Source organism: Marmota flaviventris, chromosome 5, assembly GCF_047511675.1.
Source record: "Marmota flaviventris isolate mMarFla1 chromosome 5, mMarFla1.hap1, whole genome shotgun sequence".
Taxonomy (NCBI): domain Eukaryota; kingdom Metazoa; phylum Chordata; class Mammalia; order Rodentia; family Sciuridae; genus Marmota; species Marmota flaviventris.
Window position 1 is genome coordinate 160,388,029 of NC_092502.1, and position 10,315 is coordinate 160,398,343.

Consider the following 10,315-nt stretch of genomic DNA (forward strand, 5'->3'; position numbering starts at 1 on the left):
CCAGGATGGGAAACACCTGGTAACCTGCCCTGTGTAGGGCCAGGGGGAGCCATTGCAGGGATGGGTACAGATGGGTCCAAAGCCCACACCCGTAACTAACTTGCTGCCCTCTTGAGCCCATCCTCTTAAGGAGATGGGACTTTCACCTGCGTGTGGTCACCACATCAGCAACGTCTACATACAGTCAGGGCTCCGCCTGCACAAGGCTGGGAGAAATCACCTCCTACTAGGAGATGGGGCTGGAGGACTCTGGACGTGGTGGAAGTCGAGGAGCACTTCTGGAATGCCCGGGTGGCGGGGCCAAGGAGTGGAGGTGGCAGCCACCGCAGGTGGGCACTCCCTCTGCGTCCAGCCCCGCCCCCCATTCTGTGGGCATCCGTCCTTGCTTGGTTGCCTTCCCTCTCACAGGAATGGGCCAGCCTCTCATTTCTAAGACTGAAGCCACTTCACGAGGCTGTAGCCACAGCAGCCAGCAAACACCACGTGTCCCATTCAAGTGGCTCCCTCTTCACCTGAGAGAAGTGTCCCTGAAGTACTTCTTACTTTCTCTTCAGTGACAACCTGCTGGGTGTGAGTCACAGCTCTGCCTGATTCAGCACCAGCCGCAGGACAGTGTCATGCTCACTGGATGACAGAGGTCATCAGAGAAGCTTGTCAGCAGCTCGAATCTGCAAGCCAAGGGCAGGCACAGCGCTGCTGAAGAGCAACGGGAGAACCCATCCAGCTGACCCTCACAGTGGCACCATGACTGCTCAGCCCAGAGAGGGAAAGAGAAAAGAGAAAAGAGAACTCTGGTTGAATTGTGTCTGGCCTGGTATAACCCTGTGCAGATCTGTGTGTATTATGTGCCCCAGCGTCTTGGTGCACACACCAACAGCCCGGTCCTCCAGGGTGACTCTGCTACATCCATGCCTTGGAAAAGAAAACTGCAAAATCAAGGGAGGAGCCACAGAGGGTTCCCACGGCACAGCATTCTCTAGCTACACCATTATTTTGTAATGACAAAAAAACTAGGGGAGGAAATCATACTTTTATTTCAATGGACATAAAAATAAATTCTGATACAGTTCAACACTTCTTCATGACTATTTAAAAACTTACATTAACAAGGGGGACAATAAAATGGGGATTCTTCTAGGAACCTGGCAGGTCATTTCTTGATGTGGGTGTTCATTACAGAGCGTTTCATCATGAAATAATTCACTATCATCTACTAATTATTCAGTATACATCTATTTGAGTTTTCCTGTATCTATTATTTATTTTATGATAAAAATATAAAAGAAAATCAAGAAGTTAGCAGATGAACTGTGTATCCTGAATCACATTAAGAACTTGTTTTTCCAAACTATGAAAGGTGTCTGCCTTTGTGTTCAGAACTAGAAATTCAAACACATGTCCCACAACATTTAAATTTAAGAAAAACGGCACTGTGTAATCTTCCTTCATAAATAAGACTAATTATCTTCAAATGATCCATTTATAGATTTAGTCAGAGGGAAAAGGTGCAATGTGGAGCAGACAGAAGCCCAACATAGGAAAACTGGACTCAGCACCATACGCTGACGTCACAATGGCAAAGCAGCCGTGGGTCATCTTTGATGTCCCCACTTGGCCTTGCAAGTTTCTGTCAGGGTTTGTAATTATTAAGAGATCCAAGAGAAGGGAGGGGCAGGGAGGGGGAGTTGGAATGGCCTAATGTGACATTAGGGCTCTATGTACTGTGTGCATGAGTGTGTGCATGTCATATATATGTGCCTTGTACAAGGATTATCTGTGTACATTGTGTGCATCTGCATATTGGGGGGCTGTGTGTTTGTGTGTATTATGTGGTATGGGTGTGGAGTGCTATGTTCTGTTGCAGATGGGTTAAGTAGACATTGTTCAGTGCATGAAGACTCTGAGGTGTGTTGTGTGTAGATAAGTGTATTGTGTGGTGCTATCTGTCGCATTTTACGTTAGAGTGTTTATATCATGAGTTGTGTACACATATTTAGGGGGTGTGTGTGCATATGTGATGTGAAGATTTACCTCTCACTAGTGTTGTGCTAATGACAACGGTAAGGCCATGTCAATGAGGACCTCCGCAAGCTGTCCTTAGGTGTAGCCATCTCATAAGTAACCACATGTGCTCCCAGAGCCAGCCCTCGGTATGAGGAGGACTGAGGAGAGGAAGAACCAACGAGCAGACTCTACCTGTGCATTCAGGAGGTACGGAGACTGGCTCTCATAGCAAAACCTGTCCTGACCCATCTGGGTGGACCATGTGAGTGTTCCCGTGAAATCAGTCAATAAGGAGCTCAAATGCAATGAGCCAACTGCCTGGCCAGCTGCAGCTATGTGCAGCCCTCCTTGGACGCGGGAAGCAGTGCATGAACCTCAAAGGAGCTGAAACAGTTGGTTGCAGCCCTTCCTGTGGCCTCTCCACATGTTCTGTAACTTCATTTGTCAATGGAGTTGATTCTTTTTAAATTATAAATGAATTGATATGAACAAAAAAATGAAAAAAAAAATGCAAAGAAAAAAACATTAATTTTATAACCAGACAGTCAATGGATTTTCAGGCTTAACATTTTTAACCTACATGTGCACATGTGTGTGTATTACAACATTTTTGTCATTGTACTTTATATGACATTTTTTATTTTGATTTTTCATTGGACCTTTGAAAACAAGAATTTCTGAGATGTCTACAACTCTATCTAAGGTGATCAGAAAGGTATAATGTCATAGTCTGAGGATACAAATGACACTCCAAGAGGAGAGTGCCCAGGGCACAGAGGATGGACGGACGGACGGACGGATGGCTGGCTGGATGGATGGATTTCTTACTTAAATAAACACCTCTTGCATTTGTACAGCCCTTTGTAATTTACAAAATCACATTCACTGTCTCCTTTTAAGGGCAGTAGTTTCCCTGTGTCTTGTAGATGAGGAAACCAGAACTGAGGAGAGTGCCCAGGGCCCAGCACAGCGTGTCGGCCCTGTCTTGTCACCTTGAGAACGCTCACACAGAGCCGCTGAGGAGTGGAGCGGCACCAGCCAGGCACTAGTTCTGCACACTCTGGGCCATGAGGTCTTGCCAGGCAGTTAGGGGCTCAGGCTCTGGGACTGGGAAATGTTCCTGTTGAGCTTGTAAATAAGAACAGGGTCACAAATGGCAGCAGCGGTTTTTTGTCCTCCTAGTAACTCTTGTGTCACACAAAGCCTGCTTCTCCTCCAAGTTGTGCGTCCTACCAGTCTTTGAGACTGTTCCTGCTGACTAATGGTTTCTGTGCGTCTCAGAGAAAACTCGTGACAGAAAGAAGAATCTGACCAGAAACAAGGTTTATGTTCAGTTGTATTGAACCACGGCTCTGTGCAACAGGACACAGGTGAAGTCAAAAGGGACGTGAAGTGAATTGCTTGACATCTGCCCAGAGGTTCCCTGGGATGTTAGTGACAAGGAGGGTGAACAGAAATGTATTTCTGCCCTGAAAGCGTTTTAAAACATTTCCTAAAGAGGTGAGTCTTGAATCGCATTGATTGACAGATTTGGTACCTAGAATACAGTGTGTGAAAATGGGAACATGAGAAGATTAAACCAGGAGCCAGAATTAAGTATGATTTTCACTTCATGCATTAAAAAAAGAAAAATTTGTTTTAAAAAGAAATGTAATTTATTCATGTCTTAGTCGTCTATCTTCTATTTTTATAACAGAATACCAGAGATTGGTTTATGTGTAAAGAAAAGAGTTTTGTTTAGCTCACAATTTTGGAGCTGAAAGTCCAATATCAAGCAGCCTTGCCAAGGGTTTGGTGTCTGGCAAAGGCCTCCGGATGTATCACACTAGGGCAGGTGGCATCAAATGTCAGGAGCATGTGCAGAGCAGCTCACATGGCAAGACAGGAAGGAACCAGAGAGATTCTGGGATCAGGCTTGATATTTTTATAGCAACCTACTGTGATGGGAACTAACCAGGGTCCCAAGAGAACCACATAAATCTCTCCTGAGGGTAGTTGTCCCAATGTCCTGACCACCTTTTACAAGGCCCACCTCTTACAAACACCAAACACCACCACCCTGGGGACCAAGTGTCCAGCACATGACCCTCTGGGGTCACACACAAGCCACAAACTACTGTTTTGTAAATGCTTAGAGAAAGTGGATTACAAGCTCTGAAGAGCTATTCAACAGCACGGTGACTGTGATTAATGACAATGTACTGAACACTTGAAATTGCTGAGTAAGTCTTAATGTTCCCACCACACAGAGAAATATAATAAATATATTGATTAGCCCCATTTAGTCATTTCACAGTACACACACATGTTGAGACATTGAATACCACAAACATGTATGATTTTTGTCAATTTAACAAAGCAGACAAAACAATTCAAGTAAAAACAATTCAAATAAAACTAGGGGGAAAAAAAAGAAACTGATTTGACCAAAAATGTTCAATAAATGCTAAAAAGATTTTTTAGCACAGATATTGGGTAAGGACATAGTTTACTACCCACTAGCAACAGGGAAAAAAAAATCTGTGGCTATCTGAATCAGGTGATGAGGTGTAGTGATGCCACAGTCACACTATCTGATGTTACGTGCCCTGCTGTGACAAAAGAGTGTCAATGTCTCCTCTGAACATCCCTGATGGAAATCTGTCATTTGAATCTAACCAGACTTTCAAGACTAACTTCCTGATTCCAGGAATTCTACAGGAATTCAATAAGGAACACAGTGAAGAAACCATCAGAAAATTTCAGAAGACAAAACATTCTTCAAGTTAAATGTCTCAATCTGGTTTTTTTTAATGTCATTAAAAAATGGAGACTGGTGAATGGAGACTAAGAAAGAACATGACCAAACACAATGCATGAAGCTAATTGGATCCTGGTTGTAAATAAAACACCACCAAAAAAGTATGAGAGGGAAGTCCGCACACAGCCTCAGAGCCATGTAAGATCTCTACACATTCTCTACATTAAATATGTGACCGAACTTGGATTATACAATCAAAGCCTCTTCACTTTTCCCTTTGTGGCCACAACATCAGAAAATATTAGAAAATAAAGAAATTAGCTTTAAATGTGAGGTTTTTAAACATCATTATATACTTCATGATGTTTTCTCAAAAGGCAAGATACAGCCTGAACAAGAACCTCAGCTGACAGAGCAATTGTGTTATTGGAAACAAAGAAGCAGCTAGGAGTCTAAGGAGGTGACCTTGTGGGCTATGTATCCTTAATCCATGAGATTTCCTGCAGAGGAAGTTATCTTCTGCTTCCAGTTCATTCTATACCTAATATATAAAATATTTATATTTTTTATTTATTTATAAATAAATATTTATTTATATTTATATAATATATAAAAATGTTCTATTTTGGGCTCCACCCTCCTTATTTCCCAGCCCCTGAGGATTAGGAATGAGACTTGGAAATGCCAGAGTGACTCCTGCCCAGTACAAACTCCACAAGTCCATTTTTCAGGGAATTCACCAGTAGTCAAGGATATTTTAAATATCAAACAGCCCAATTAGAATGCAATGTTCCTATTTCCTTCTGCACATTGCATCAAAACCATATGGATTTCCTGTGGGTCCGTTCTTTTAGTATTCCTGCATGCCCAGCTCCGCAAGGCAAAGGTCTAATAAAACAAGGTAATATTATTTACCATAAACTCAAGAAGATTCCCAGCAACTTTAAAGCAGTCCAAAACTAGAAACAACTCAAATTTACATCAGCGAGAGAAAGGATAGGTCTATTCTGGCCTATTTTACAGTGAAATATGGCCCAGTGTCTTAGTTTGGGCTCTACAACAGACTGGCTGGCTTCAACAACCAACATTTATTTCTCACAGATCTGGAGCCTGGGAAGTCCAAGACCAAGGTGCCAGCAGAGCTGGCCTCTGGTGAGGGCTGGCCTTCTGATTTTCCCATAGCCACCTTTGCAACCTGTCCTCACAAGGTGAAGAACAGAGAGTTCCTGGGGCCTCTTTCATAAGGGCACTAGGCCCGTTTGTAGGACGCCACCCTTAGGATCTTCTCAGAACCTTCCAAAAGCCCCACCTTCCTCTACACCATACATAGAGGATTTGGGCTTCAACGTGTGAATTTGGGGAGAACACAAGCACTCAGTCCATAGCACACCGCGGGAGAAAGAATGGAAGCACTGGTGGCTGCAGAAACTTGACTGTGTTCAAAGACATGGCTGAGCAAAGAAGCCAAACAGAAAAGAGCAGGTACTGTGCAAAGCCTTTGATGTCAAGTTCAAGACCAAGCAAGGCCAATGGATGGTGACAGACGTCACACAGACATTACCCCTGGGGGCCAGGATGGGAGCTGAGGAGGAATTCTTGTGTAGGAATTCTGTGTCTTGCTCTAGCTAATGAAATACATGAAGGTGCTTAGGTTTGAAAATTCATGGGGCTGCATGCTCAGTAAATATATAAACAGGAAATAATAAATAAATGAGCTCAGCAGGAATTTAGGATTCCCCCCATTGGAGTGTTGGTTGGATGCAAATATAACACAGCCAGAATCCTAATGTCATTTTGGAAACTTTTGTGACCTCAAACAATGTCAGGAATTTCACAGAGGAAGAAGGGACAGCTCAAAGCCTCAGAATTCCAGATCCTGACACACTAGGACTAACGGATATTGGAGACCCTCTAAGCCAAATCCCCCTGTTTACAGATTCAGAAAGGAGGCTTCGGGATTTCTGTCCATCAGCAAATCTTGTCTGAGAAAGCAATGCCCTCACTCAGTGGAGTTCAGCCCTGGCTGCTTATCAAAAATGCCGAGAGAACTTTAAAACACATTGCTCTCCAGGCTCCATCCGACCTAATTACATCTTAATAGGTGGAATGAGGCCCCGCCTGGGTATTTTTACAAGCTCCCAGGTGAATCTAATGAGCAGCCAGGGTTGAGAAATAACCGCAGCAAATCCTCATAGCACTCACATCTTAAATTTGTTCCAGGTTGATCTGCCAGGCCCCTTGCAGTGCCCTGAAGCCATGAGCCCAGGAAGGGTAAGCTCTGTTGGGCCTGGAGGAGAAGCACAGGGTCCTGCCTCAAAGAGTGGCTCAGTGAGGAAGAGGGCCACCCCACCCCACCTTGCCTGGCAGTCCCCAGCACCACCTGCCTGGGAGAAGGTGGGGGATGCTCTTCCGTTTCTTTTACAAGATTTCCTATTACTTCTTCCAACTCACACTCGCTAAGGTGCCAGTTACATAACCCAAGGAGCTGTTTTCTTAAAGTTCAAAGTCAAATTGGATCTGGCGCAGCAGGAAACAGATAAATTTAGTCAGGATCTCAGCTCTACCAGCAGAGGCAAGGCTCGCCGTCGGTGGTGCTGTGCCAGCTTTCCCAGGCAGCAGGGGCATACCCAAGTATCCAACCCCCACCAAGACAACCAAAGGTAGCTCCTGGCCCTTCCACCTCTGGAGGGGTGCTGTTCCCATCGACACCACCTTCCGTGTCCTCCACCTGTGGAAGGAGCGCGACATCAAGCCCTTGCCACCCTCACAGGTTTGGCTTTCCTCAAAAGGGACATTTCCTAGCAGAACAGAGGTGGCAGTCATCAGATTTGCAAGTGAGACTCTCTTACAGGGGACAAACTCCAACAACTCCTGGGCCATTGGCATTTCCTTTAACCATTACACATGGAACTTTCAACCCTTTTGCTAATATTTGACCACCAGAAAACACCAAAATTCGACCTCATTGGGAAGTTACAGGGACAATTCCAGATAGGACTGGGTTTAAAGTCATATCTTTGGGCTATGAAAACCATGCATTTTCTTAAATATTTTTGCTCTCTCTGAAGTCTTTCATTAAGAACATTAAGAGACTGAAGACTAAATAAAGTATCATTTTATTTAACTCATTGACTCCCTTTTTTCAACCCACTCTTCATGAGTATTCACCCCGTATAAAGTTCTGAATGGATGGGGACAGCATTTACCCAGACAATTCAGAATTAATAGAAAAAAGGATGCCAATGAATAGAGAAAGGAGTCAGACTGGTGACGATGAAAAATGCCAACCTTGGGACCTGAGAAAGCTGGGCAAAGGATGGCACAGGGAGAGGGACAGGGCCTCACAGCCCTTCTCTTAAGTGAATTGACCCTCCAAATCTGCAAGCCTGCCTTTTGGGAGAGCAGCTACCCTCACCTCATGCAAGAGTGGGCAGGTAAGTATGTTCGGTGTAGACAAAACGTCTAGGACAGGCAAGTACAGGGGCTCAAAGTAGATTCCAAGTGACCAGGGCAGGAGGGAGAGGGAGGGGAGGGATGGCTCACTGAGCTCAGCCATGTGTTTTTATTTTACCACCTGGACACAAAGGCTCCATCCCACCAAGGGTGATGAAGCAGTTTTGGAAATAGTGATGATGTTTGGCTACACAATGCTGCAAATGTTTGAATTTGGGCATGAGCATCAAAGTAGAAAATTGTATATGCATTTTCCCACAACAATTTTTTTTTAAAAAATCCTATTAAGACCCCTTTTTCCTCCAGCAACCATCCTCCTTCTTTTTAAAAGTGTTGATAAGGAGTGGGGTGGAGTCGGGTGGGGCATGCCTGTAATCCTAGTGACTCCAGAAGCTGAGCAGGAGGATCACAAGTTCAAGCCCAGCCTCAGCCACTTACCACGACCTGTCTCAAAATAAAATAGGGTGTTGGTAGTGTAGCTCAATGGTAGAGCACCCCTGGGTTCAATCCCCAGTACACACACAAAAAAGAAAAAAAGCATTGATGAGTCTTGCTGTCTGAAATCACTTCTTCCCGCCTCCTGTGAACCAGCCCAGCGGCCTGCTAGCCCCAACACTCACCTGGAGGAGGTGATGGCCTAAGTGTGGTGGGGTTCCAGGGAGAAAAAGGAGGGGAGGGCATGCCCCAAAGGCAGCTGGAACCATGGGGCAGACCCCAGACCCAGGGACCAGAGACAGGGTCAGAGAAGGGTCCTTGGTTGCTCTGGGAAAGACTAGAAGAGACAGGCAGTGATGATTGGGGAAGGGAGGAATAGCCCAGGACTGTAGAGCTACAGGGCCCCAGGGAAGCAGGGTGGCCAGGGTACAGGGCCCTGGGAGCTATGGGATGCTGACCTGATCGCTCCTTCTCTTTGTACCAAAGTTATCCCTGAGCCAGGAGAGGGAGTTGGGGCTGTGAGCATGCAGGGATAAGACTGGAAGGAGCCACTGCAGAGACCAAGTGGGTAAGCAGACAGTAATGCAGTGGATCACTGGGTCTTGCCAGTCCCAAGATGGCGCTCACGGGTTAAGAATGACAGCGCTGAGATGAATTGCATAGATCCAGGAATAACTAACAGAGAGTAAAAGACAAGGGCCATCTTGGAAATTATAGTTCTTCTCTGGGGCTTCAGCAGCAAACAGGGTGGGTTAAAAAGCACAAATGCATTCTGTCCGCCCTGGAGGCCCCAAGTTTGAGATCCAGGTGTCTTTAAGACTGGTTTCTCTGGTAGCTCTGAGGCCACCTGTCCCTGGCCTCTCTCCCAGATCCTGGCATCCCTGAGCTCACAGGCACAAGTCTCCATTCTCTGCTTCCATCAGGATTCACAAGGAGCCCTCCTCTCTGCATCTCTGAGTTTCCGTACTTTTACATGACTTCCATGGGACACCAGTCACTGCATTGCCACCCTAAATCCTGTATGAACTCATCTTGACTTGAGACATCCCCAAAGATCCTATTTCCAAACAAAGTCATATTCACAGGTTGCAGGGTTAGGATATGAAGATGTCTTTTTGGAGGACATAATGCCACACAAGACAGGGACAGAGATGAAATGTCATGAGAGTTCAGAAGAGGCGATAAAATTGCTTCCATCCAGGGCATCCAGATGACCCCAGAAGAGCTCTGAGGATTTGAACATACAGTGCTGTCTTCAATCCCAGCCCATTTTCTGCCTTACAGGTGTCATTCATTAGAGTAAGTCACACGCACATAAATAAGCAAGGTTGAAGGAAGGACAGACTTCCTGCCTGCCTCAAATCCCAGTTTCCCTCTTCCTCCCTAATGTGACTTGGTTACTTTATTTCTTGGTGCCTCAGTGTTCACAGCAATAAAATAAGTATAGGCATTAATGAGCTCTCTTCAGGGGAAATTCCAGAATGAGTGTACTATTGGCTGTAAGATGTAGGTCACGCTGCTCCACTTTGATTTGCGGACAGTTTGGTACCTGGTCCCTTTCCAATGCATTGGCCTAACAAGGCAGAGTGTTTCCAAGTGAGGAATTCTGCATGCATCATCTTGGAGCGGAACTGTGCAATGGTGGAGAACAACATCCTTTTCATGTGACAGAGAGAAGTTGAG